Here is a 23,283-nt window from a genome sequence, read left to right on the forward strand (position 1 = left end):
AAGTTAAGCCTAATCGAGCGTGGTGCAAAAAACGAAAATTTCAAAATTTTTGTTCTTTTCTGTCTAAATTTTATTTTTTCAATATCGTATCACAATTTTGGACTCAGAACTATTCCAACGAGCCCAAAACGACTTCTTTAGCTTCAGTGTTCGTGGAGAAATCATCAGTTGAAATTTTGGGGGGAGCTGAAATTCGGCCATTTTGGAAGAAAATCGACCTAAAAGCTAACTTTTAAGTTAGTGCAATTTTTTTCTTGCATTTTTCATAAAATGGGGTGCTCTCTGCTGTCGCAGAGTGCATTAAAACTAAACTCATCAAATAGATTTAAAAACTTACCTATTTAATAAGTTTATCACAACAATTAGGCTAAAAGCATCTATCAGTATCCTGGCTGGTATTCGACCATATGCCACTAACGTTGAGTGAGCAGCTATCATGCCATCGATGGTCATCTAAGACACCCTGTACACGCTCCGTAGGTTTTGACCAGCCGATTTGGCCATAAAACTCATTGGGCCAAAAAAATTCTGAAAATTGTCAATTTTTCAAATTTTGTTTGAATTGCATAAATTATAACGTGAGCGTGCAAAATTTTACATGGTATAAGAGCATATTTCTACTCTCGCGCGAGGGCGAGTGTTTTAAAAGTAATGTACATAGTTATATGCTAGTCAGGATATAAATGGAAGCGGAATTACTCAAATGCCTAAGGCAGAACCGCAGATTCTGTCTTTGTCTACATCGTTAAGCCCATGTCGTATGTAACGGCACAAACGCAGATGGTTATAACGTAGTCTACTGTACTCTTACGATAGATTTACTAGCCAGCAGGGGAGTTTTGTTAGGGCGAAAGGTCATTATGGCTACCTCTTTTCAACTTTCCCCCTTGACCTTTCATAAGTTGGTCCGGGAGCAACATAGCTCTCAACCCAGTCGGATAAATATAAATTTTTATGATGCGAGCTGTTTTTTCATTGTTGTGTTCAAGGCATGTACCAAAATTAGGAAAAGGTTTAGCTATCGCTTCTCGGCCTTTTGGCTAAGATCATGTGTAGTATCTGTTCTTGTCAGCTTAATATCTGGCATGCTGGGCATAGCCTGGCACCAATATTAAACTGATTTTTACTTCCCGAGTTAACACCGAAGCTTGCTTCAGTTGACTCACGGATTGTCCCGGTCTTACACTACCATCGGGAGCAGTCCACCTGAAAATTCTGAACCTGCAAATTACCTTAATAGAGTGAAGATGTCAGTATGAAGAGTCTAATTGAGACTGGTCAATTGCGCGAACGGCCATAACTTGCCCCAAAAACTTAAGACTTCCAAATTTTGCTATTTCTATCGTAAGACCATCGTCAAATCTTGGGGGACTGAGAAAATGAATCAATTTCGTCGAACCAGTTCAAAGTTATGAGTTCTTGAAAGCTCGGTGATGCCAAAAAGTTAAGCCTAATCGAGCGTGGTGCAAAAAACGAAAATTCCAAAATTTTTGTTATTTTCTGTCTAAATTTTATTTTTTCAATATCGTATCACAATTTTGGACTCAGAACAATTCCAACGAGCTCAAAACGACTTCTTTAGCTTCAGTGTTCGTGGAGTAATCATCAGTTGAAATTTTGGGGGGAGCTGAAATTCGGCCATTTTGGAAGAAAATCGACCTAAAAGCTAACTTTTAAGTTAGTGCAATTTTTTTCTTGCATTTTTCATAAAATGGGGTGCTCTCTGCTATCGCAGAGTGCATTAAAACAAAACTCATCAAATAGATTTAAAAACTTACCTATTTAATAAATTTATCACATCAATTAGGCTAAAAGCATCTATCAGTATCCTGGCTGGTATTCGACCATATGCCACTAACGTTGAGTGAGCAGCTATCATGCCATCGATGGTCATCTAAGACACCCTGTACACGCTCCGTAGGTTTTGACCAGCCGATTTGGCCATAAAACTCATTGGGCCAAAAAAATTCTGAAAATTGTCAATTTTTCAAATTTTGTTTGAATTGCATAAATTATAACGTGAGCGTGCAAAATATTACATGGTATAAGAGCATATTTCTACTCTCGCGCGAGGGCGAGTGTTTTAAAAGTAATGTACATAGTTATATGCTAGTCAGGATATAAATGGAAGCGGAATTACTCAAATGCCTAAGGCAGAACCGCAGATTCTGTCTTTGTCTACATCGTTAAGCCCATGTCGTATGTAACGGCACAAACGCAGATGGTTATAACGTAGTCTACTGTAATCTTACGATAGATTTACTAGCCAGCAGGGGAGTTTTGTTAGGGCGAAGTGTCATTATGGCTACCTCTTTTCAACTTTCCCCCTTGACCTTTCATAAGTTGGTCCGGGAGCAACATAGCTCTCAACCCAGTCGGATAAATATAAATTTTTATGATGCGAGCTGTTTTTTCATTGTTGTGTTCAAGGCATGTACCAAAATTAGGAAAAGGTTTAGCTATCGCTTCTCGGCCTTTTGGCTAAGATCATGTGTAGAATCTGTTCTTGTCAGCTTAATATCTGGCATGCTTGGCATAGCCTGGCACCAATATTAAACTGATTTTTACTTCCCGAGTTAACACCGAAGCTTGCTTCAGTTGACTCACGGATTGTCCCGGACTTACACTACCATCGGGAGCAGTCCACCTGAAAATTCTGAACCTGCAAATTACCTTAATAGAGTGAAGATGTCAGTATGAAGAGTCTAATTGAGACTGGTGAATTGCGCGAACGGCCATAACTTGCCCAAAAAACTTAAGACTTCCAAATTTTGCTATTTCTATCGTAAGACCATCGTCAAATCTTGGGGGACTGAGAAAATGAATCAATTTCGTCGAACCAGTTCAAAGTTATGAGTTCTTGAAAGCTCGGTGATGCCAAAAAGTTAAGCCTAATCGAGCGTGGTGCAAAAAACGAAAATTTCAAAATTTTTGTTATTTTCTGTCTAAATTTTATTTTTTCAACATCGTATCACAATTTTGGACTCAGAACAATTCCAACGAGCTCAAAACGACTTCTTCAGCTTCAGTGTTCGTGGAGTAATCATCAGTTGAAATTTTGGGGGGAGCTGAAATTCGGCCATTTTGGAAGAAAATCGACCTAAAAGCTAACTTTATTAAGTTAGTGCAATTTTTTTCTTGCATTTTTCATAAACTGGGGTGCTCTCTGCTGTCGCAGAGTGCATTAAAACTAAACTCATCAAATAGATTTGAAAACTTACCTATTTAATAAGTTTATCACAACAATTAGGCTAAAAGCATCTATCAGTATCCTGGCTGGTATTCGACCATATGCCACTAACGTTGAGTGAGCAGCTATCATGCCATCGATGGTCATCTAAGACACCCTGTACACGCTCCGTAGGTTTTGACCAGCCGATTTGGCCATAAAACTCATTGGGCCAAAAAAATTCTGAAAATTGTCAATTTTTCAAATTTTGTTTGAATTGCATAAATTATAACGTGAGCGTGCAAAATTTTACATGGTATAAGAGCATATTTCTACTCTCGCGCGAGGGCGAGTGTTTTAAAAGTAATGTACATAGTTATATGCTAGTCAGGATATAAATGGAAGCGGAATTACTCAAATGCCTAAGGCAGAACCGCAGATTCTGTCTTTGTCTACATCGTTAAGCCCATGTCGTATGTAACGGCACAAACGCAGATGGTTATAACGTAGTCTACTGTAATCTTACGATAGATTTACTAGCCAGCAGGGGAGTTTTGTTAGGGCGAAGTGTCATTATGGCTACCTCTTTTCAACTTTCCCCCTTGACCTTTCATAAGTTGGTCCGGGAGCAACATAGCTCTCAAACCAGTCGGATAAATATAAATTTTTATGATGCGAGCTGTTTTTTCATTGTTGTGTTCAAGGCATGTACCAAAATTAGGAAAAGGTTTAGCTATCGCTTCTCGGCCTTTTGGCTAAGATCATGTGTAGTATCTGTTCATGTCAGCTTAATATCTGGCATGCTGGGCATAGCCTGGCACCAATATTAAACTGATTTTTACTTCCCGAGTTAACACCGAAGCTTGCTTCAGTTGACTCACGGATTGTCCCGGTCTTACACTACCATCGGGAGCAGTCCACCTGAAAATTCTGAACCTGCAAATTACCTTAATAGAGTGAAGATGTCAGTATGAAGAGTCTAATTGAGACTGGTGAATTGCGCGAACGGCCATAACTTGCCCAAAAAACTTAAGACTTCCAAATTTTGCTATTTCTATCGTAAGACCATCGTCAAATCTTGGGGGACTGAGAAAATGAATCAATTTTGTCGAACCAGTTCAAAGTTATGAGTTCTTGAAAGCTCGGTGATGCCAAAAAGTTAAGCCTAATCGAGCGTGGTGCAAAAAACGAAAATTTCAAAATTTTTGTTATTTTCTGTCTAAATTTTATTTTTTCAATATCGTATCACAATTTTGGACTCAGAACAATTCCAACGAGCTCAAAACGACTTCTTTAGCTTCAGTGTTCGTGGAGTAATCATCAGTTGAAATTTTCGGGGGAGCTGAAATTCGGCCATTTTGGAAGAAAATCGACCTAAAAGCTAACTTTTAAGTTAGTGCAATTTTTTTCTTGCATTTTTCATAAAATGGGGAGCTCTCTGCTGTCGCATAGTGCATTCAAAGAAACTTATCAAATAGATTTGAAAACTTACCTATTTAATAAGTTTATCACAACAATTAGGCTAAAAGCATCTATCAGTATCCTGGCTGGTGTTCGACCATATGCCACTAACGTTGAGTGAGCGGCTATCATGCCATAAATCGTCATCTAAGACACCTTGTACACGCTCCGTAGGTTTTGACCAGCCGATTTGGCCATAAAACTCATTGGGCCAAAAAAATTCTGAAAATTGTCAATTTTTCAAATTTTGTTTGAATTGCATAAATTATAACGTGAGCGTGCAAAATTTTACATGGTATAAGAGCATATTTCTACTCTCGCGCGAGAGCGAGTGTTTTAAAAGTAATGTACATAGTTATATGCTAGTCAGGATATAAATGGAAGCGGAATTACTCAAATGCCTAAGGCAGAACCGCAGATTCTGTCTTTGTCCACATCGTTAAGCCCATGTCGTATGTAACGGCACAAACGCAGATGGTTATAATGTAGTCTACTGTACTCTTACGATAGATTTACTAGCCAGCAGGGGAGTTTTGTTAGGGCGAAGTGTCGTTATGGCTACCTCTTTTCAACTTTCCCCCTTGACCTTTCATAAGTTGGTCCGGGAGCAACCCAGCTCTCAACCCAGTCGGATAAATATAATTTTTTATGATGCGAGCTGTTTTTTCATTGTTGTGTTCAAGGCATGTACCAAAATTAGGAAAAGGTTTAGTTATCGATTCTCGGCCTTTTGGTTAAGATCATGTGTAGTATCTGTTCTTGTCAGCTTAATATCTGGCATGCTGGGCATAGCCTGGCACCCATATTAAACTGATTTTTACTTCCCGAGTTAACACCGAAGCTTGTTTCAGTTGACTCACGGATTGTCCCGGTCTTACACTACCATCGGGAGCAGTCCACCTGAAAATTCTGAACCTGCAAATTACCTTAATAGAGTGAAGATGTCAGTATGAAGAGTCTAATTGAGACTGGTGAATTGCGCGAACGGCCATAACTTGCCCAAAAAACTTAAAACTTCCAAATTTTGCTATTTCTATCGTAAGACCATCGTCAAATCTTGGGGGACTGAGAAAACGAACCAATTTTGTCGAACCAGTTCAAAGTTATGAGTTCTTGAAAGCTCGGTGATGCCAAAAAGTTAAGCCTAATCGAGCGTGGTGCAAAAAACGAAAATTTCAAAATTTTTGTTCTTTTCTGTCTAAATTTTATTTTTTCAATATCGTATCACAATTTTGGACTCAGAACTATTCCAACGAGCCCAAAACGACTTCTTTAGCTTCAGTGTTCGTGGAGAAATCATCAGTTGAAATTTTGGGGGGAGCTGAAATTCGGCCATTTTGGAAGAAAATCGACCTAAAAGCTGACTTTTAAGTTAGTGCAATTTTTTTCTTGCATTTTTTATAAAATGGGGTGCTGTCTGCTGTCGCAGAGTGCATTCAAAGAAACTTATCAAATAGATTTGAAAACTTACCTATTTAATAAGTTTGTCACAACAATTAGGCTAAAACCATCTATCAGTATCCTGGCTGGTATTCGACCATATGCCACTAACGTTGAGTGAGCGGCTATCATGCCATAAATGGTCATCTAAGACACCTTGTACACGCTCCGTAGGTTTTGACCAGCCGATTTGGCCATAAAACTCATTGGGCCAAAAAAATTCGAAAATTGTCAATTTTTCAAATTTTGTTTGAATTGCATAAATTATAACGTGAGCGTGCAAAATTTTACATGGTATAAGAGCATATTTCTACTCTCGCGCGAGGGCGAGTGTTTTAAAAGTAATGTACATAGTTATATGCTAGTCAGGATATAAATGGAAGCGGAATTACTCAAATGCCCAAGGCAGAACCGCAGATTCTGTCTTTGTCCACATCGTTAAGCCCATGTCGTATGTAACGGCACAAACGCAGATGGTTATAATGTAGTCTACTGTACTCTTACGATAGATTTACTAGCCAGCAGGGGAGTTTTGTTAGGGCGAAGTGTCGTTATGGCTACCTCTTTTCAACTTTCCCCCTTGACCTTTCATAAGTTGGTCCGGGAGCAACCCAGCTCTCAACCCAGTCGGATAAATATAAATTTTTATGATGCGAGCTGTTTTTTCATTGTTGTGTTCAAGGCATGTACCAAAATTAGGAAAAGGTTTAGTTATCGCTTCTCGGCCTTTTGGCTAAGATCATGTGTAGTATCTGTTCTTGTCAGCTTAATATCTGGCATGCTGGGCATAGCCTGGCACCAATATTAAACAGATTTTTACTTCCCGAGTTAACACCGAAGCTTGCTTCAGTTGACTCACGGATTGTCCCGGTCTTACACTACCATCGGGAGCAGTCCACCTGAAAATTCTGAACCTGCAAATTACCTTAATAGAGTGAAGATGTCAGTATGAAGAGTCTAATTGAGACTGGTGAATTGCGCGAACGGCCATAACTTGCCCAAAAAACTTAACACTTCCAAATTTTGCTATTTCTATCGTAAGACCATCGTCAAATCTTGGGGGACTGAGAAAATGAACCAATTTTGTCGAACCAGTTCAAAGTTATGAGTTCTTGAAAGCTCGGTGATGCCAAAAAGTTAAGCCTAATCGAGCGTGGTGCAAAAAACGAAAATTTCAAAATTTTTGTTCTTTTCTGTCTAAATTTTATTTTTTCAATATCGTATCACAATTTTGGACTCAGAACTATTCCAACGAGCCCAAAACGACTTCTTTAGCTTCAGTGTTCGTGGAGAAATCATCAGTTGAAATTTTGGGGGGAGCTGAAATTCGGCCATTTTGGAAGAAAATCGACCTAAAAGCTAACTTTTAAGTTAGTGCAATTTTTTTCTTGCATTTTTTATAAAATGGGGTGCTCTCTGCTGTCGCAGAGTGCATTCAAAGAAACTTATCAAATAGATTTGAAAACTTACCTATTTAATAAGTTTGTCACAACAATTAGGCTAAAAGCATCTATCAGTATCCTGGCTGGTATTCGACCATATGCCACTAACGTTGAGTGAGCGGCTATCATGCCATAAATGGTCATCTAAGACACCTTGTACACGCTCCGTAGGTTTTGACCAGCCGATTTGGCCATAAAACTCATTGGGCCAAAAAAATTCGAAAATTGTCAATTTTTCAAATTTTGTTTGAATTGCATAAATTATAACGTGAGCGTGCAAAATTTTACATGGTATAAGAGCATATTTCTACTCTCGCGCGAGGGCGAGTGTTTTAAAAGTAATGTACATAGTTATATGCTAGTCAGGATATAAATGGAAGCGGAATTACTCAAATGCCCAAGGCAGAACCGCAGATTCTGTCTTTGTCCACATCGTTAAGCCCATGTCGTATGTAACGGCACAAACGCAGATGGTTATAATGTAGTCTACTGTACTCTTACGATAGATTTACTAGCCAGCAGGGGAGTTTTGTTAGGGCGAAGTGTCGTTATGGCTACCTCTTTTCAACTTTCCCCCTTGACCTTTCATAAGTTGGTCCGGGAGCAACCCAGCTCTCAACCCAGTCGGATAAATATAAATTTTTATGATGCGAGCTGTTTTTTCATTGTTGTGTTCAAGGCATGTACCAAAATTAGGAAAAAGTTTAGTTATCGCTTCTCGGCCTTTTGGCTAAGATCATGTGTAGTATCTGTTCTTGTCAGCTTAATATCTGGCATGCTGGGCATAGCCTGGCACCAATATTAAACTGATTTTTACTTCCCGAGTTAACACCGAAGCTTGCTTCAGTTGACTCACGGATTGTCCCGATCTTACACTACCATCGGGAGCAGTCCACCTGAAAATTCTGAACCTGCAAATTACCTTAATAGAGTGAAGATGTCAGTATGAAGAGTCTAATTGAGACTGGTGAATTGCGCGAACGGCCATAACTTGCCCAAAAAACTTAACACTTCCAAATTTTGCTATTTCTATCGTAAGACCATCGTCAAATCTTTGGGGACTGAGAAAATGAACCAATTTTGTCGAACCAGTTCAAAGTTATGAGTTCTTGAAAGCTCGGTGATGCCAAAAAGTTAAGCCTAATCGAGCGTGGTGCAAAAAACGAAAATTTCAAAATTTTTGTTCTTTTCTGTCTAAATTTTATTTTTTCAATATCGTATCACAATTTTGGACTCAGAACCATTCCAACGAGCCCAAAACGACTTCTTTAGCTTCAGTGTTCGTGGAGTAATCATCAGTTGAAATTTTGGGGGGAGCTGAAATTCGGCCATTTTGGAAGAAAATCGACCTAAAACCTAACTTTTAAGTTAGTGCAATTTTTTTCTTGCATTTTTTATAAAATGGGGTGCTCTCTGCTGTCGCAGAGTGCATTCAAAGAAACTTATCAAATAGATTTGAAAACTTACCTATTTAATAAGTTTGTCACAACAATTAGGCTAAAAGCATCTATCAGTATCCTGGCTGGTATTCGACCATATGCCACTAACGTTGAGTGAGCGGCTATCATGCCATAAATGGTCATCTAAGACACCTTGTACACGCTCCGTAGGTTTTGACCAGCCGATTTGGCCATAAAACTCATTGGGCCAAAAAAATTCGAAAATTGTCAATTTTTCAAATTTTGTTTGAATTGCATAAATTATAACGTGAGCGTGCAAAATTTTACATGGTATAAGAGCATATTTCTACTCTCGCGCGAGGGCGAGTGTTTTAAAAGTAATGTACATAGTTATATGCTAGTCAGGATATAAATGGAAGCGGAACTACTCAAATGCCCAAGGCAGAACCGCAGATTCTGTCTTTGTCCACATCGTTAAGCCCATGTCGTATGTAACGGCACAAACGCAGATGGTTATAATGTAGTCTACTGTACTCTTACGATAGATTTACTAGCCAGCAGGGGAGTTTTGTTAGGGCGAAGTGTCGTTATGGCTACCTCTTTTCAACTTTCCCCCTTGACCTTTCATAAGTTGGTCCGGGAGCAACCCAGCTCTCAACCCAGTCGGATAAATATAAATTTTTATGATGCGAGCTGTTTTTTCATTGTTGTGTTCAAGGCATGTACCAAAATTAGGAAAAGGTTTAGTTATCGCTTCTCGGCCTTTTGGCTAAGATCATGTATAGTATCTGTTCTTGTCAGCTTAATATCTGGCATGCTGGGCATAGCCTGGCACCAATATTAAACTGATTTTTACTTCCCGAGTTAACACCGAAGCTTGCTTCAGTTGACTCACGGATTGTCCCGGTCTTACACTACCATCGGGAGCAGTCCACCTGAAAATTCTGAACCTGCAAATTACCTTAATAGAGTGAAGATGTCAGTATGAAGAGTCTAATTGAGACTGGTGAATTGCGCGAACGGCCATAACTTGCCCAAAAAACTTAACACTTCCAAATTTTGCTATTTCTATCGTAAGACCATCGTCAAATCTTGGGGGACTGAGAAAACGAACCAATTTTGTCGAACCAGTTCAAAGTTATGAGTTCTTGAAAGCTCGGTGATGCCAAAAAGTTAAGCCTAATCGAGCGTGGTGCAAAAAACGAAAATTTCAAAATTTTTGTTTTTTTTTCTGTCTAAATTTTATTTTTTCAATATTGTATCACAATTTTGGACTCAGAACTATTCCAACGAGCCCAAAACGACTTCTTTAGCTTCAGTGTTCGTGGAGAAATCATCAGTTGAAATTTTGGGGGGAGCTGAAATTCGGCCATTTTGGAAGAAAATCGACCTAAAAGCTAACTTTTAATTTAGTGCAATTTTTTTCTTGCATTTTTTATAAAATGGGGTGCTCTCTGCTGTCGCAGAGTGCATTCAAAGAAACTTATCAAATAGATTTGAAAACTTACCTATTTAATAAGTTTGTCACAACAATTAGGCTAAAAGCATCTATCAGTATCCTGGCTGGTATTCGACCATATGCCACTAACGTTGAGTGAGCGGCTATCATGCCATAAATGGTCATCTAAGACACCTTGTACACGCTCCGTAGGTTTTGACCAGCCGATTTGGCCATAAAACTCATTGGGCCAAAAAAATTCGAAAATTGTCAATTTTTCAAATTTTGTTTGAATTGCATAAATTATAACGTGAGCGTGCAAAATTTTACATGGTATAAGAGCATATTTCTACTCTCGCGCGAGGGCGAGTGTTTTAAAAGTAATGTACATAGTTATATGCTAGTCAGGATATAAATGGAAGCGGAATTACTCAAATGCCCAAGGCAGAACCGCAGATTCTGTCTTTGTCCACATCGTTAAGCCCATGTCGTATGTAACGGCACAAACGCAGATGGTTATAATGTAACCTACTGTACTCTTACGATAGATTTACTAGCCAGCAGGGGAGTTTTGTTAGGGCGAAGTGTCGTTATGGCTACCTCTTTTCAACTTTCCCCCTTGACCTTTCATAAGTTGGTCCGGGAGCAACCCAGCTCTCAACCCAGTCGGATAAATATAAATTTTTATGATGCGAGCTGTTTTTTCATTGTTGTGTTCAAGGCATGTACCAAAATTAGGAAAAGGTTTAGTTATCGCTTCTCGGCCTTTTGGCTAAGATCATGTGTAGTATCTGTTCTTGTCAGCTTAATATCTGGCATGCTGGGCATAGCCTGGCACCAATATTAAACAGATTTTTACTTCCCGAGTTAACACCGAAGCTTGCTTCAGTTGACTCACGGATTGTCCCGGTCTTACACTACCATCGGGAGCAGTCCACCTGAAAATTCTGAACCTGCAAATTACCTTAATAGAGTGAAGATGTCAGTATGAAGAGTCTAATTGAGACTGGTGAATTGCGCGAACGGCCATAACTTGCCCAAAAAACTTAACACTTCCAAATTTTGCTATTTCTATCGTAAGAACATCGTCAAATCTTGGGGGACTGAGAAAATGAACCAATTTTGTCGAACCAGTTCAAAGTTATGAGTTCTTGAAAGCTCGGTGATGCCAAAAAGTTAAGCCTAATCGAGCGTGGTGCAAAAAACGAAAATTTCAAAATTTTTGTTCTTTTCTGTCTAAATTTTATTTTTTCAATATCGTATCACAATTTTGGACTCAGAAATATTCCAACGAGCCCAAAACGACTTCTTTAGCTTCAGTGTTCGTGGAGAAATCATCAGTTGAAATTTTGGGGGGAGCTGAAATTCGGCCATTTTGGAAGAAAATCGACCTAAAAGCTAACTTTTAAGTTAGTGCAATTTTTTTTCTTGCATTTTTTATAAAATGGGGTGCTCTCTGCTGTCGCAGAGTGCATTCAAAGAAACTTATCAAATAGATTTGAAAACTTACCTATTTAATAAGTTTGTCACAACAATTAGGCTAAAAGCATCTATCAGTATCCTGGCTGGTATTCGACCATATGCCACTAACGTTGAGTGAGCGGCTATCATGCCATAAATGGTCATCTAAGACACCTTGTACACGCTCCGTAGGTTTTGACCAGCCGATTTGGCCATAAAACTCATTGGGCCAAAAAAATTCGAAAATTGTCAATTTTTCAAATTTTGTTTGAATTGCATAAATTATAACGTGAGCGTGCAAAATTTTACATGGTATAAGAGCATATTTCTACTCTCGCGCGAGGGCGAGTGTTTTAAAAGTAATGTACATAGTTATATGCTAGTCAGGATATAAATGGAAGCGGAATTACTCAAATGCCCAAGGCAGAACCGCAGATTCTGTCTTTGTCCACATCGTTAAGCCCATGTCGTATGTAACGGCACAAACGCAGATGGTTATAATGTAGTCTACTGTACTCTTACGATAGATTTACTAGCCAGCAGGGGAGTTTTGTTAGGGCGAAGTGTCGTTATGGCTACCTCTTTTCAACTTTCCCCCTTGACCTTTCATAAGTTGGTCCGGGAGCAACCCAGCTCTCAACCCAGTCGGATAAATATAAATTTTTATGATGCGAGCTGTTTTTTCATTGTTGTGTTCAAGGCATGTACCAAAATTAGGAAAAGGTTTAGTTATCGCTTCTCGGCCTCTTGGCTAAGATCATGTGTAGTATCTGTTCATGTCAGCTTAATATCTGGCATGCTGGGCATAGCCTGGCACCAATATTAAACTGATTTTTACTTCCCGAGTTAACACCGAAGCTTGCTTCAGTTGACTCACGGATTGTCCCGGTCTTACACTACCATCGGGAGCAGTCCACCTGAAAATTCTGAACCTGCAAAGTACCTTAATAGAGTGAAGATGTCAGTATGAAGAGTCTAATTGAGACTGGTGAATTGCGCGAACGGCCATAACTTGCCCAAAAAACTTAACACTTCCAAATTTTGCTATTTCTATCGTAAGACCATCGTCAAATCTTGGGGGACTGAGAAAATGAACCAATTTTGTCGAACCAGTTCAAAGTTATGAGTTCTTGAAAGCTCGGTGATGCCAAAAAGTTAAGCCTAATCGAGCGTGGTGCAAAAAACGAAAATTTCAAAATTTTTGTTCTTTTCTGTCTAAATTTTATTTTTTCAATATCGTATCACAATTTTGGACTCAGAACTATTCCAACGAGCCCAAAACGACTTCTTTAGCTTCAGTGTTCGTGGAGAAATCATCAGTTGAAATTTTGGGGGGAGCTGAAATTCGGCCATTTTGGAAGAAAATCGACCTAAAAGCTAACTTTTAAGTTAGTGCAATTTTTTTCTTGCATTTTTTATAAAATGGGGTGCTCTCTGCTGTCGCAGAGTGCATTCAAAGAAACTTATCAAATAGATTTGAAAACTTACCTATTTAATAAGTTTGTCACAACAATTAGGCTAAAAGCATCTATCAGTATCCTGGCTGGTATTCGACCATATGCCACTAACGTTGAGTGAGCGGCTATCATGCCATAAATGGTCATCTAAGACACCTTGTACACGCTCCGTAGGTTTTGACCAGCCGATTTGGCCATAAAACTCATTGGGCCAAAAAAATTCGAAAATTGTCAATTTTTCAAATTTTGTTTGAATTGCATAAATTATAACGTGTGCGTGCAAAATTTTACATGGTATAAGAGCATATTTCTACTCTCGCGCGAGGGCGAGTGTTTTAAAAGTAATGTACATAGTTATATGCTAGTCAGGATATAAATGGAAGCGGAATTACTCAAATGCCCAAGGCAGAACCGCAGATTCTGTCTTTGTCCACATCGTTAAGCCCATGTCGTATGTAACGGCACAAACGCAGATGGTTATAATGTAGTCTACTGTACTCTTACGATAGATTTACTAGCCAGCAGGGGAGTTTTGTTAGGGCGAAGTGTCGTTATGGCTACCTCTTTTCAACTTTCCCCCTTGACCTTTCATAAGTTGGTCCGGGAGCAACCCAGCTCTCAACCCAGTCGGATAAATATAAATTTTTATGATGCGAGCTGTTTTTTCATTGTTGTGTTCAAGGCATGTACCAAAATTAGGAAAAGGTTTAGTTATCGCTTCTCGGCCTTTTGGCTAAGATCATGTGTAGTATCTGCTCTTGTCAGCTTAATATCTGGCATGCTGGGCATAGCCTGGCACCAATATTAAACTGATTTTTACTTCCCAAGTTAACACCGAAGCTTGCTTCAGTTGACTCACGGATTGTCCCGGTCTTACACTACCATCGGGAGCAGTCCACCTGAAAATTCTGAACCTGCAAATTATATTAATAGAGTGAAGATGTCAGTATGAAGGGTCTAATTGAGCCTGGTGAATTGCTCGAACGGCCATAACTTGCCCAAAAAACTTAAGACTTCCACATTTTTCTATTTCTATCGTAAGACCATCGTCAAATCTTGGGGGACTGAGAAAATTAACCAATTTTGTCGAACCAGTTCAAAGTTATGAGTTCTTGAAAGCTCGGTGATGCCAAAAAGTTAAGCCTAATCGAGCGTGGTGCAAAAAACGAAAATTTCAAAATTTTTGTTCTTTTCTGTCTAAATTTTATTTTTTCAATATCGTATCACAATTTTGGACTCAGAACTATTCCAACGAGCCCAAAACGACTTCTTTAGCTTCAGTGTTCGTGGAGAAATCATCAGTTGAAATTTTGGGGGGAGCTGAAATTCGGCCATTTTGGAAGAAAATCGACCTAAAAGCTAACTTTTAAGTTAGTGCAATTTTTTTCTTGCATTTTTCATAAAATGGGGAGCTCTCTGCTGTCGCAGAGTGCATTCAAAGAAACTTATCAAATATATTTGAAAACTTACCTATTTAATAAGTTTATCACAACAATTAGGCTAAAAGCATCTATCAGTATCCTGGCTGGTATTCGACCATATGCCACTAACGTTGAGTGAGCGGCTATCATGCCATAGATGGTCATCTAAGACACCCTGTACATGCTCCGTAGGTTTTGACCAGCCGATTTGGCCATAAAACTCATTGGGCCAAAAAAATTCTGAAAATTGACAATTTTTCAAATTTTGTTTGAATTGCATAAATTATAACGTGAGCGTGCAAAATTTTACATGGTATAAGAGCATATTTCTACTCTCGCGCGAGGGCGAGTGTTTTAAAAGTAATGTACATAGTTATATGCTAGTCAGGATATAAATGGAAGCGGAATTACTCAAATGCCTAAGGTAGAACCGCAGATTCTGTCTTTGTCTACATCGTTAAGCCCATGTCGTATGTAACGGCACAAACGCAGATGGTTATAACGTAGTCTACTGTACTCTTACGATAGATTTACTAGCCAGCAGGGGAGTTTTGTTAGGGCGAAGTGTCATTATGGCTACCTCTTTTCAACTTTCCCCCTTGACCTTTCATAAGTTGGTCCGGGAGCAACATAGCTCTCAACCCAGTCGGATAAATATAAATTTTTATGATGCGAGCTGTTTTTTCATTGTTGTGTTCAAGGCATGTACCAAAATTAGGAAAAGGTTTAGCTATCGCTTCTTGGCCTTTTGGCTAAGATCATGTGTAGTATCTGTTCTTGTCAGCTTAATATCTGGCATGCTGGGCATAGCCTGGCACCAATATTAAACTGATTTTTACTTCCCGAGTTAACACCGAAGCTTGCTTCAGTTGACTCACGGATTGTCCCGGGCTTACACTACCATCGGTAGCAGTCCACCTGAAAATTCTGAACCTGCAAATTACCTTAATAGAGTGAAGATGTCAGTATGAAGAGTCTAATTGCGACTGGTGAATTGCGCGAACGGCCATAACTTGCCCAAAAAACTTAAGACTTCCAAATTTTGCTATTTCTATCGTAAGACAATCGTCAAATCTTGGGGGACTGAGAAAATGAATCAATTTTGTCGAACCAGTTCAAAGTTATGAGTTCTTGAAAGCTCGGTGATGCCAAAAAGTTAAGCCTAATCGAGCGTGGTGCAAAAAACGAAAATTTCAAAATTTTTGTTATTTTCTGTCTAAATTTTATTTTTTCAATATCGTATCACAATTTTGGACTCAGAACAATTCCAACGAGCTCAAAACGACTTCTTTAGCTTCAGTGTTCGTGGAGTAATCATCAGTTGAAATTTTCGGGGGAGCTGAAATTCGGCCATTTTGGAAGAAAATCGACCTAAAAGCTAACTTTTAAGTTAGTGCAATTTTTTTCTTGCATTTTTCATAAAATGGGGAGCTCTCTGCTGTCGCAGAGTGCATTCAAAGAAACTTATCAAATAGATTTGAAAACTTACCTATTTAATTAGTTTATCACAACAATTAGGCTAAAAGCATCTATCAGTATCCTGGCTGGTATTCGACCATATGCCACTAACGTTGAGTGAGCGGCTATCATGCCAAAAATGGTCATCTAAGACACCTTGTACACGCTCCGTAGGTTTTGACCAGCCGATTTGGCCATAAAACTCATTGGGCCAAAAAAATTCTGAAAATTGTCAATTTTTCAAATTTTGTTTGAATTGCATAAATTATAACGTGAGCGTGCAAAATTTTACATTGTATAAGAGCATATTTCTACTCTCGCGCGAGAGCGAGTGTTTTAAAAGTAATGTACATAGTTATATGCTAGTCAGGATATAAATGGAAGCGGAATTACTCAAATGCCTAAGGCAGAACCGCAGATTCTGTCTTTGTCCACATCGTTAAGCCCATGTCGTATGTAACGGCACAAACGCAGATGGTTATAATGTAGTCTACTGTACTCTTACGATAGATTTACTAGCCAGCAGGGGAGTTTTGTTAGGGCGAAGTGTCGTTATGGCTACCTCTTTTCAACTTTCCCCCTTGACCTTTCATAAGTTGGTCCGGGAGCAACCCAGCTCTCAACCCAGTCGGATAAATATAAATTTTTATGATGCGAGCTGTTTTTTCATTGTTGTGTTCAAGGCATGTATCAAAATTAGGAAAAGGTTTAGTTATCGCTTCTCGGCCTTTTGGCTAAGATCATGTGTACTATCTGTTCTTGTCAGCTTAATATCTGGCATGCTGGGCATAGCCTGGCACCAATATTAAACTGATTTTTACTTCCCGAGTTAACACCGAAGCTTGCTTCAGTTGACTCACGGATTGTCCCGGTCTTACACTACCATCGGGAGCAGTCCACCTGAAAATTCTGAACCTGCAAATTACCTTAATAGAGTGAAGATGTCAGTATGAAGAGTCTAATTGAGACTGGTGAATTGCGCGAACGGCCATAACTTGCCCAAAAAACTTAACACTTCCAAATTTTGCTATTTCTATCGTAAGACCATCGTCAAATCTTGGGGGACTGAGAAAATGAACCAATTTTGTCGAACCAGTTCAAAGTTATGAGTTCTTGAAAGCTCGGTGATGCCAAAAAGTTAAGCCTAATCGAGCGTGGTGCAAAAAACGAAAATTTCAAAATTTTTGTTCTTTTCTGACTAAATTTTATTTTTTCAATATCGTATCACAATTTTGGACTCAGAACTATTCCAACGAGCCCAAAACGACTTCTTTAGCTTCAGTGTTCGTGGAGAAATCATCAGTTGAAATTTTGGGGGGAGCTGAAATTCGGCCATTTTGGAAGAAAATCGACCTAAAAGCTAACTTTTAAGTTAGTGCAATTTTTTTCTTGCATTTTCATAAAATGGGGTGCTCTCTGCTGTCGCAGAGTGCATTCAAAGAAACTTATCAAATAGATTTGAAAACTTACCTATTTAATAAGTTTATCACAACAATTAGGCTAAAAGCATCTATCAGTATCCTGGCTGGTATTCGACCATATGCCACTAACGTTGAGTGAGCAGCTATCATGCCATAGATGGTCATCTAAGACACCCTGTACACGCTCCGTAGGTTTTGACCAGCCGATTTGGCCATAAAACTCATTGGGCCAAAAAAATTCTGAAAATTGTCAATTTTTCAAATTTTGTTTGAATTGCATAAATTATAACGTGAGCAAGCAAAATTTTACATGGTATAAGAGCATATTTCTACTCTCGCGCGAGGGCGAGTGTTTTAAAAGTAATGTACATAGTTATATGCTAGTCAGGATATAAATGGAAGCGGAATTACTCAAATGCCTAAGGCAGAACCGCAGATTCTGTCTTTGTCCACATCGTTAAGCCCATGTCGTATGTAACGGCACAAACGCAGATGGTTAGAATGTAGTCTACTGTACTCTTACGATAGATTTACTAGCCAGCAGGGGAGTTTTGTTAGGGCGAAGTGTCGTTATGGCTACCTCTTTTCAACTTTCCCCCTTGACCTTTCATAAGTTGGTCCGGGAGCAACCCAGCTCTCAACCCAGTCGGATAAATATAAATTTTTATGATGCGAGCTGTTTTTTCATTGTTGTGTTCAAGGCATGTACCAAAATTAGGAAAAGGTTTAGCTATCGCTTCTCGGCCTTTTGGCTAAGATCATGTGTAGTATTTGTTCTTGTCAGCTTAATATCTGGCATGCTGGGCATAGCCTGGCACCAATATTAAACTGATTTTTACTTCCCGAGTTAACACCGAAGCTTGCTTCAGTTGACTCACGGATTGTCCCGGTCTTACACTACCATCGGGAGCAGTCCACCTGAAAATTCTGAACCTGCAAATTATCTTAATAGAGTGAAGATGTCAGTATGAAGAGTCTAATTAAGCCTGGTGAATTGCGCGAACGGCCATAACTTGCCCAAAAAACTTAACACTTCCAAATTTTGCTATTTCTATCGTAAGACCATCGTCAAATCTTGGGGGACTGAGAAAATGAACCAATTTTGTCGAACCAGTTCAAAGTTATGAGTTCTTGAAAGCTCGGTGATGCCAAAAAGTTAAGCCTAATCGAGCGTGGTGCAAAAAACGAAAATTTCAAAATTTTTGTTCTTTTCTGTCTAAATTTTATTTTTTCAATATCGTATCACAATTTTGGACTCAGAACAATTCCAACGAGCTCAAAACGACTTCTTTAGCTTCAGTGTTCGTGGAGTAATCATCAGTTGAAATTTTGGGGGGAGCTGAAATTCGGCCATTTTGGAAGAAAATCGACCTAAAAGCTAACTTTTAAGTTAGTGCAATTTTTTTCTTGCATTTTTCATAAAATGGGGTGCTCTCTGCTGTCGCAGAGTGCATTCAAAGAAACTTATCAAATAGATTTGAAAACTTACCTATTTAATAAGTTTGTCACAACAATTAGGCTAAAAGCATCTATCAGTATCCTGGCTGGTATTCGACCATATGCCACTAACGTTGAGTGAGCGGCTATCATGCCATAAATGGTCATCTAAGACACCTTGTACACGCTCCGTAGGTTTTGACCAGCCGATTTGGCCATAAAACTCATTGGGCCAAAAAAATTCGAAAATTGTCAATTTTTCAAATTTTGTTTGAATTGCATAAATTATAACGTGAGCGTGCAAAATTTTACATGGTATAAGAGCATATTTCTACTCTCGCGCGAGGGCGAGTGTTTTAAAAGTAATGTACATAGTTATATGCTAGTCAGGAAATAAATGGAAGCGGAACTACTCAAATGCCTAAGGCAGAACCGCAGATTCTGTCTTTGTCCACATCGTTAAGCCCATGTCGTATGTAACGGCACAAACGCAGATGGTTATAATGTAGTCTACTGTACTCTTACGATAGATTTACTAGCCAGCAGGGGAGTTTTGTTAGGGCGAAGTGTCGTTATGGCTACCTCTTTTCAACTTTCCCCCTTGACCTTTCATAAGTTGGTCCGGGAGCAACCCAGCTCTCAACCCAGTCGGATAAATATAAATTTTTATGATGCGAGCTGTTTTTTCATTGTTGTGTTCAAGGCATGTACCAAAATTAGGAAAAGGTTTAGTTATCGCTTCTCGGCCTTTTGGCTAAGATCATGTGTAGTATCTGTTAATATCTGGCATGCTGGGCATAGCCTGGCACCAATATTAAACTGATTTTTACTTCCCGAGTTAACACCGAAGCTTGCTTCAGTTGACTCACGGATTGTCCCGGTCTTACACTACCATCGGGAGCAGTCCACCTGAAAATTCTGAACCTGCAAATTACCTTAATAGAGTGAAGATGTCAGTATGAAGAGTCTAATTGAGACTGGTGAATTGCGCGAACGGCCATAACTTGCCCAAAAAACTTAACACTTCCAAATTTTGCTATTTCTATCGTAAGACCATCGTCAAATCTTGGGGGACTGAGAAAATGAACCAATTTTGTCGAACCAGTTCAAAGTTATGAGTTCTTGAAAGCTCGGTGATGCCAAAAAGTTAAGCCTAATCGAGCGTGGTGCAAAAAACGAAAATTTCAAAATTTTTGTTCTTTTCTGTCTAAATTTTATTTTTTCAATATCGTATCACAATTTTGGACTCAGAACTATTCCAACGAGCTCAAAACGACTTCTTTAGCTTCAGTGTTCGTGGAGTAATCATCAGTTGAAATTTTGGGGGGAGATGAAATTCGGCGATTTTGGAAGAAAATCGACCTAAAAGCTAACTTTTAAGTTAGTGCAATTTTTTTCTTGCATTTTTCATAAAATGGGGTGCTCTCTGCTGTCTCAGAGTGCATTCAAAGAAACTTATCAAATAGATTTGAAAACTTACCTATTTAATAAGTTTATCACAACAATTAGGCTAAAAGCATCTATCAGTATCCTGGCTGGTATTCGACCATATGCCACTAACGTTGAGTGAGCGGCTATCATGCCATAGATGGTCATCTAAGACACCCTGTACACGCTCCGTAGGTTTTGACCAGCCGATTTGGCCATAAAACTCATTGGGCCAAAAAAATTCTGAAAATTGTCAATTTTTCAAATTTTGTTTGAATTGCATAAATTATAACGTGAGCGTGCAAAATTTTACATGGTATAAGAGCATATTTCTACTCTCGCGCGAGGGCGAGTGTTTTAAAAGTAATGTACATAGTTATATGCTAGTCAGGATATAAATGGAAGCGGAATTACTCAAATGCCTAAGGCAGAACCGCAGATTCTGTCTTTGTCCACATCGTTAAGCCCATGTCGTATGTAACGGCACAAACGCAGATGGTTATAATGTAGTCTACTGTACTCTTACGATAGATTTACTAGCCAGCAGGGGAGTTTTGTTAGGGCGAAGTGTCGTTATGGCTACCTCTTTTCAACTTTCCCCCTTGACCTTTCATAAGTTGGTCCGGGAGCAACCCAGCTCTCAACCCAGTCGGATAAATATAAATTTTTATGATGCGAGCTGTTTTTTCATTGTTGTGTTCAAGGCATGTACCAAAATTAGGAAAAGGTTTAGTTATCGCTTCTCGGCCTTTTGGCTAAGAGCATGTGTAGTATCTGTTCTTGTCAGCTTAATATCTGGCATGCTGGGCATAGCCTGGCACCAATATTAAACTGATTTTTACTTCCCGAGTTAACACCGAAGCTTGCTTCAGTTGACTCACGGATTGTCCCGGTCTTACACTACCATCGGGAGCAGTCCACCTGAAAATTCTGAACCTGCAAGTTACATTAATAGAGTGAAGATGTCAGTATGCAGAGTCTAATTGAGACTGGTGAATTGCGCGAACGGCCATAACTTGCCCAAAAAACTTAACACTTCCAAATTTTGCTATTTCTATCGTAAGACCATTGTCAAATCTTGGGGGACTGAGAAAATGAACCAATTTTGTCGAACCAGTTCAAAGTTATGAGTTCTTGAAAGCTCGGTGATGCCAAAAAGTTAAGCCTAATCGAGCGTGGTGCAAAAAACGAAAATTTCAAAATTTTTGTTCTTTTCTGTCTAAATTTTATTTTTTCAATATCGTATCACAATTTTGGACTCAGAACTATTCCAACGAGCTCAAAACGACTTCTTTAGCTTCAGTGTTCGTGGAGTAATCATCAGTTGAAATTTTGGGGGGAGATGAAATTCGGCGATTTTGGAAGAAAATCGACCTAAAAGCTAACTTTTAAGTTAGTGCAATTTTTTTCTTGCATTTTTCATAAAATGGGGTGCTCTCTGCTGTCGCAGAGTGCATTCAAAGAAACTTATCAAATAGATTTGAAAACTTACCTATTTAATAAGTTTATCACAACAATTAGGCTAAAAGCATCTATCAGTATCCTGGCTGGTATTCGACCATATGCCACTAACGTTGAGTGAGCGGCTATCATGCCATAGATGGTCATCTAAGACACCCTGTACACGCTCCGTAGGTTTTGACCAGCCGATTTGGCCATAAAACTCATTTGGCCAAAAAAATTCTGAAAATTGTCAATTTTTCAAATTTTGTTTGAATTGCATAAATTATAACGTGAGCGTGCAAAATTTTACATGGTATAAGAGCATATTTCTACTCTCGCGCGAGGGCGAGTGTTTTAAAAGTAATGTACATAGTTATATGCTAGTCAGGATATAAATGGAAGCGGAATTACTCAAATGCCTAAGGCAGAACCGCAGATTCTGTCTTTGTCCACATCGTTAAGCCCATGTCGTATGTAACGGCACAAACGCAGATGGTTATAATGTAGTCTACTGTACTCTTACGATAGATTTAATAGCCAGCAGGGGAGTTTTGTTAGGGCGAAGTGTCGTTATGGCTACCTCTTTTCAACTTTCCCCCTTGACCTTTCATAAGTTGGTCCGGGAGCAACCCAGCTCTCAACCCAGTCGGATAAATATAAATTTTTATGATGCGAGCTGTTTTTTCATTGTTGTGTTCAAGGCATGTACCAAAATTAGGAAAAGGTTTAGTTATCGCTTCTCGGCCTTTTGGCTAAGAGCATGTGTAGTATCTGTTCTTGTCAGCTTAATATCTGGCATGCTGGGCATAGCCTGGCACCAATATTAAACTGATTTTTACTTCCCGAGTTAACACCGAAGCTTGCTTCAGTTGACTCACGGATTGTCCCGGTCTTACACTACCATCGGGAGCAGTCCACCTGAAAATTCTGAACCTGCAAATTACCTTAATAGAGTGAAGATGTCAGTATGCAGAGTCTAATTGAGACTGGTGAATTGCGCGAACGGCCATAACTTGCCCAAAAAACTTAACACTTCCAAATTTTGCTATTTCTATCGTAAGACCATTGTCAAATCTTGGGGGACTGAGAAAATGAACCAATTTTGTCGAACCAGTTCAAAGTTATGAGTTCTTGAAAGCTCGGTGATGCCAAAAAGTTAAGCCTAATCGAGCGTGGTGCAAAAAACGAAAATTTCAAATTTTTTGTTCTTTTCTGTCTAAATTTTATTTTTTCAATATCGTATCACAATTTTGGACTCAGAACTATTCCAACGAGCTCAAAACGACTTCTTTAGCTTCAGTGTTCGTGGAGTAATCATCAGTTGAAATTTTGGGGGGAGATGAAATTCGGCCATTTTGGAAGAAAATCGACCTAAAAGCTAACTTTTAAGTTAGTGCAATTTTTTTC

The 23,283-nt window shown here is 39.0% G+C and overlaps 15 non-coding genes and 1 pseudogene across 15 annotated transcripts; all 16 read left to right on the top strand.

Moving 5' to 3' along the window:
* Window positions 1-1,020: 1,020 nt before the first annotated feature.
* On the top strand, window positions 1,021-1,211 carry LOC134849308 (U2 spliceosomal RNA). Its single transcript, XR_010163333.1, has one exon. It is a non-coding gene; the product is annotated as a U2 spliceosomal RNA (small nuclear RNA).
* A 1,250-nt stretch (window positions 1,212-2,461) lies between these two features.
* LOC134849591 (U2 spliceosomal RNA) lies at window positions 2,462-2,652 on the top strand. Its single transcript, XR_010163607.1, has one exon. It is a non-coding gene; the product is annotated as a U2 spliceosomal RNA (small nuclear RNA).
* Window positions 2,653-3,904: 1,252 nt separating this feature from the next.
* On the top strand, window positions 3,905-4,095 carry LOC134849538 (U2 spliceosomal RNA). The gene has a single exon (XR_010163555.1). It is a non-coding gene; the product is annotated as a U2 spliceosomal RNA (small nuclear RNA).
* Window positions 4,096-5,344: 1,249 nt separating this feature from the next.
* On the top strand, window positions 5,345-5,535 carry LOC134849685 (U2 spliceosomal RNA). Its single transcript, XR_010163697.1, has one exon. It is a non-coding gene; the product is annotated as a U2 spliceosomal RNA (small nuclear RNA).
* A 1,248-nt stretch (window positions 5,536-6,783) lies between these two features.
* LOC134849410 (U2 spliceosomal RNA) lies at window positions 6,784-6,974 on the top strand. Its single transcript, XR_010163429.1, has one exon. It is a non-coding gene; the product is annotated as a U2 spliceosomal RNA (small nuclear RNA).
* Window positions 6,975-8,222: 1,248 nt separating this feature from the next.
* On the top strand, window positions 8,223-8,413 carry LOC134849278 (U2 spliceosomal RNA). Its single transcript, XR_010163304.1, has one exon. It is a non-coding gene; the product is annotated as a U2 spliceosomal RNA (small nuclear RNA).
* Window positions 8,414-9,661: 1,248 nt separating this feature from the next.
* On the top strand, window positions 9,662-9,852 carry LOC134849486 (U2 spliceosomal RNA). Its single transcript, XR_010163503.1, has one exon. It is a non-coding gene; the product is annotated as a U2 spliceosomal RNA (small nuclear RNA).
* Window positions 9,853-11,102: 1,250 nt separating this feature from the next.
* LOC134849411 (U2 spliceosomal RNA) lies at window positions 11,103-11,293 on the top strand. The gene has a single exon (XR_010163430.1). It is a non-coding gene; the product is annotated as a U2 spliceosomal RNA (small nuclear RNA).
* Window positions 11,294-12,542: 1,249 nt separating this feature from the next.
* LOC134849616 (U2 spliceosomal RNA) lies at window positions 12,543-12,733 on the top strand. The gene has a single exon (XR_010163631.1). It is a non-coding gene; the product is annotated as a U2 spliceosomal RNA (small nuclear RNA).
* A 1,248-nt stretch (window positions 12,734-13,981) lies between these two features.
* LOC134849649 (U2 spliceosomal RNA) lies at window positions 13,982-14,172 on the top strand. The gene has a single exon (XR_010163663.1). It is a non-coding gene; the product is annotated as a U2 spliceosomal RNA (small nuclear RNA).
* Window positions 14,173-15,421: 1,249 nt separating this feature from the next.
* Window positions 15,422-15,612, top strand: LOC134849622 (U2 spliceosomal RNA). The gene has a single exon (XR_010163636.1). It is a non-coding gene; the product is annotated as a U2 spliceosomal RNA (small nuclear RNA).
* A 1,249-nt stretch (window positions 15,613-16,861) lies between these two features.
* On the top strand, window positions 16,862-17,052 carry LOC134849532 (U2 spliceosomal RNA). Its single transcript, XR_010163549.1, has one exon. It is a non-coding gene; the product is annotated as a U2 spliceosomal RNA (small nuclear RNA).
* Window positions 17,053-18,300: 1,248 nt separating this feature from the next.
* On the top strand, window positions 18,301-18,491 carry LOC134849511 (U2 spliceosomal RNA). The gene has a single exon (XR_010163528.1). It is a non-coding gene; the product is annotated as a U2 spliceosomal RNA (small nuclear RNA).
* Window positions 18,492-19,739: 1,248 nt separating this feature from the next.
* On the top strand, window positions 19,740-19,919 carry LOC134849778 (U2 spliceosomal RNA; annotated as a pseudogene).
* A 1,249-nt stretch (window positions 19,920-21,168) lies between these two features.
* On the top strand, window positions 21,169-21,359 carry LOC134849529 (U2 spliceosomal RNA). The gene has a single exon (XR_010163546.1). It is a non-coding gene; the product is annotated as a U2 spliceosomal RNA (small nuclear RNA).
* A 1,249-nt stretch (window positions 21,360-22,608) lies between these two features.
* LOC134849530 (U2 spliceosomal RNA) lies at window positions 22,609-22,799 on the top strand. The gene has a single exon (XR_010163547.1). It is a non-coding gene; the product is annotated as a U2 spliceosomal RNA (small nuclear RNA).
* The last annotated feature ends 484 nt before the right edge of the window (window positions 22,800-23,283 follow it).

The sequence above is a fragment of the Symsagittifera roscoffensis genome, chromosome 6 (assembly GCF_963678635.1).
Source record: "Symsagittifera roscoffensis chromosome 6, txSymRosc1.1, whole genome shotgun sequence".
Classification (NCBI taxonomy): domain Eukaryota; kingdom Metazoa; phylum Xenacoelomorpha; order Acoela; family Convolutidae; genus Symsagittifera; species Symsagittifera roscoffensis.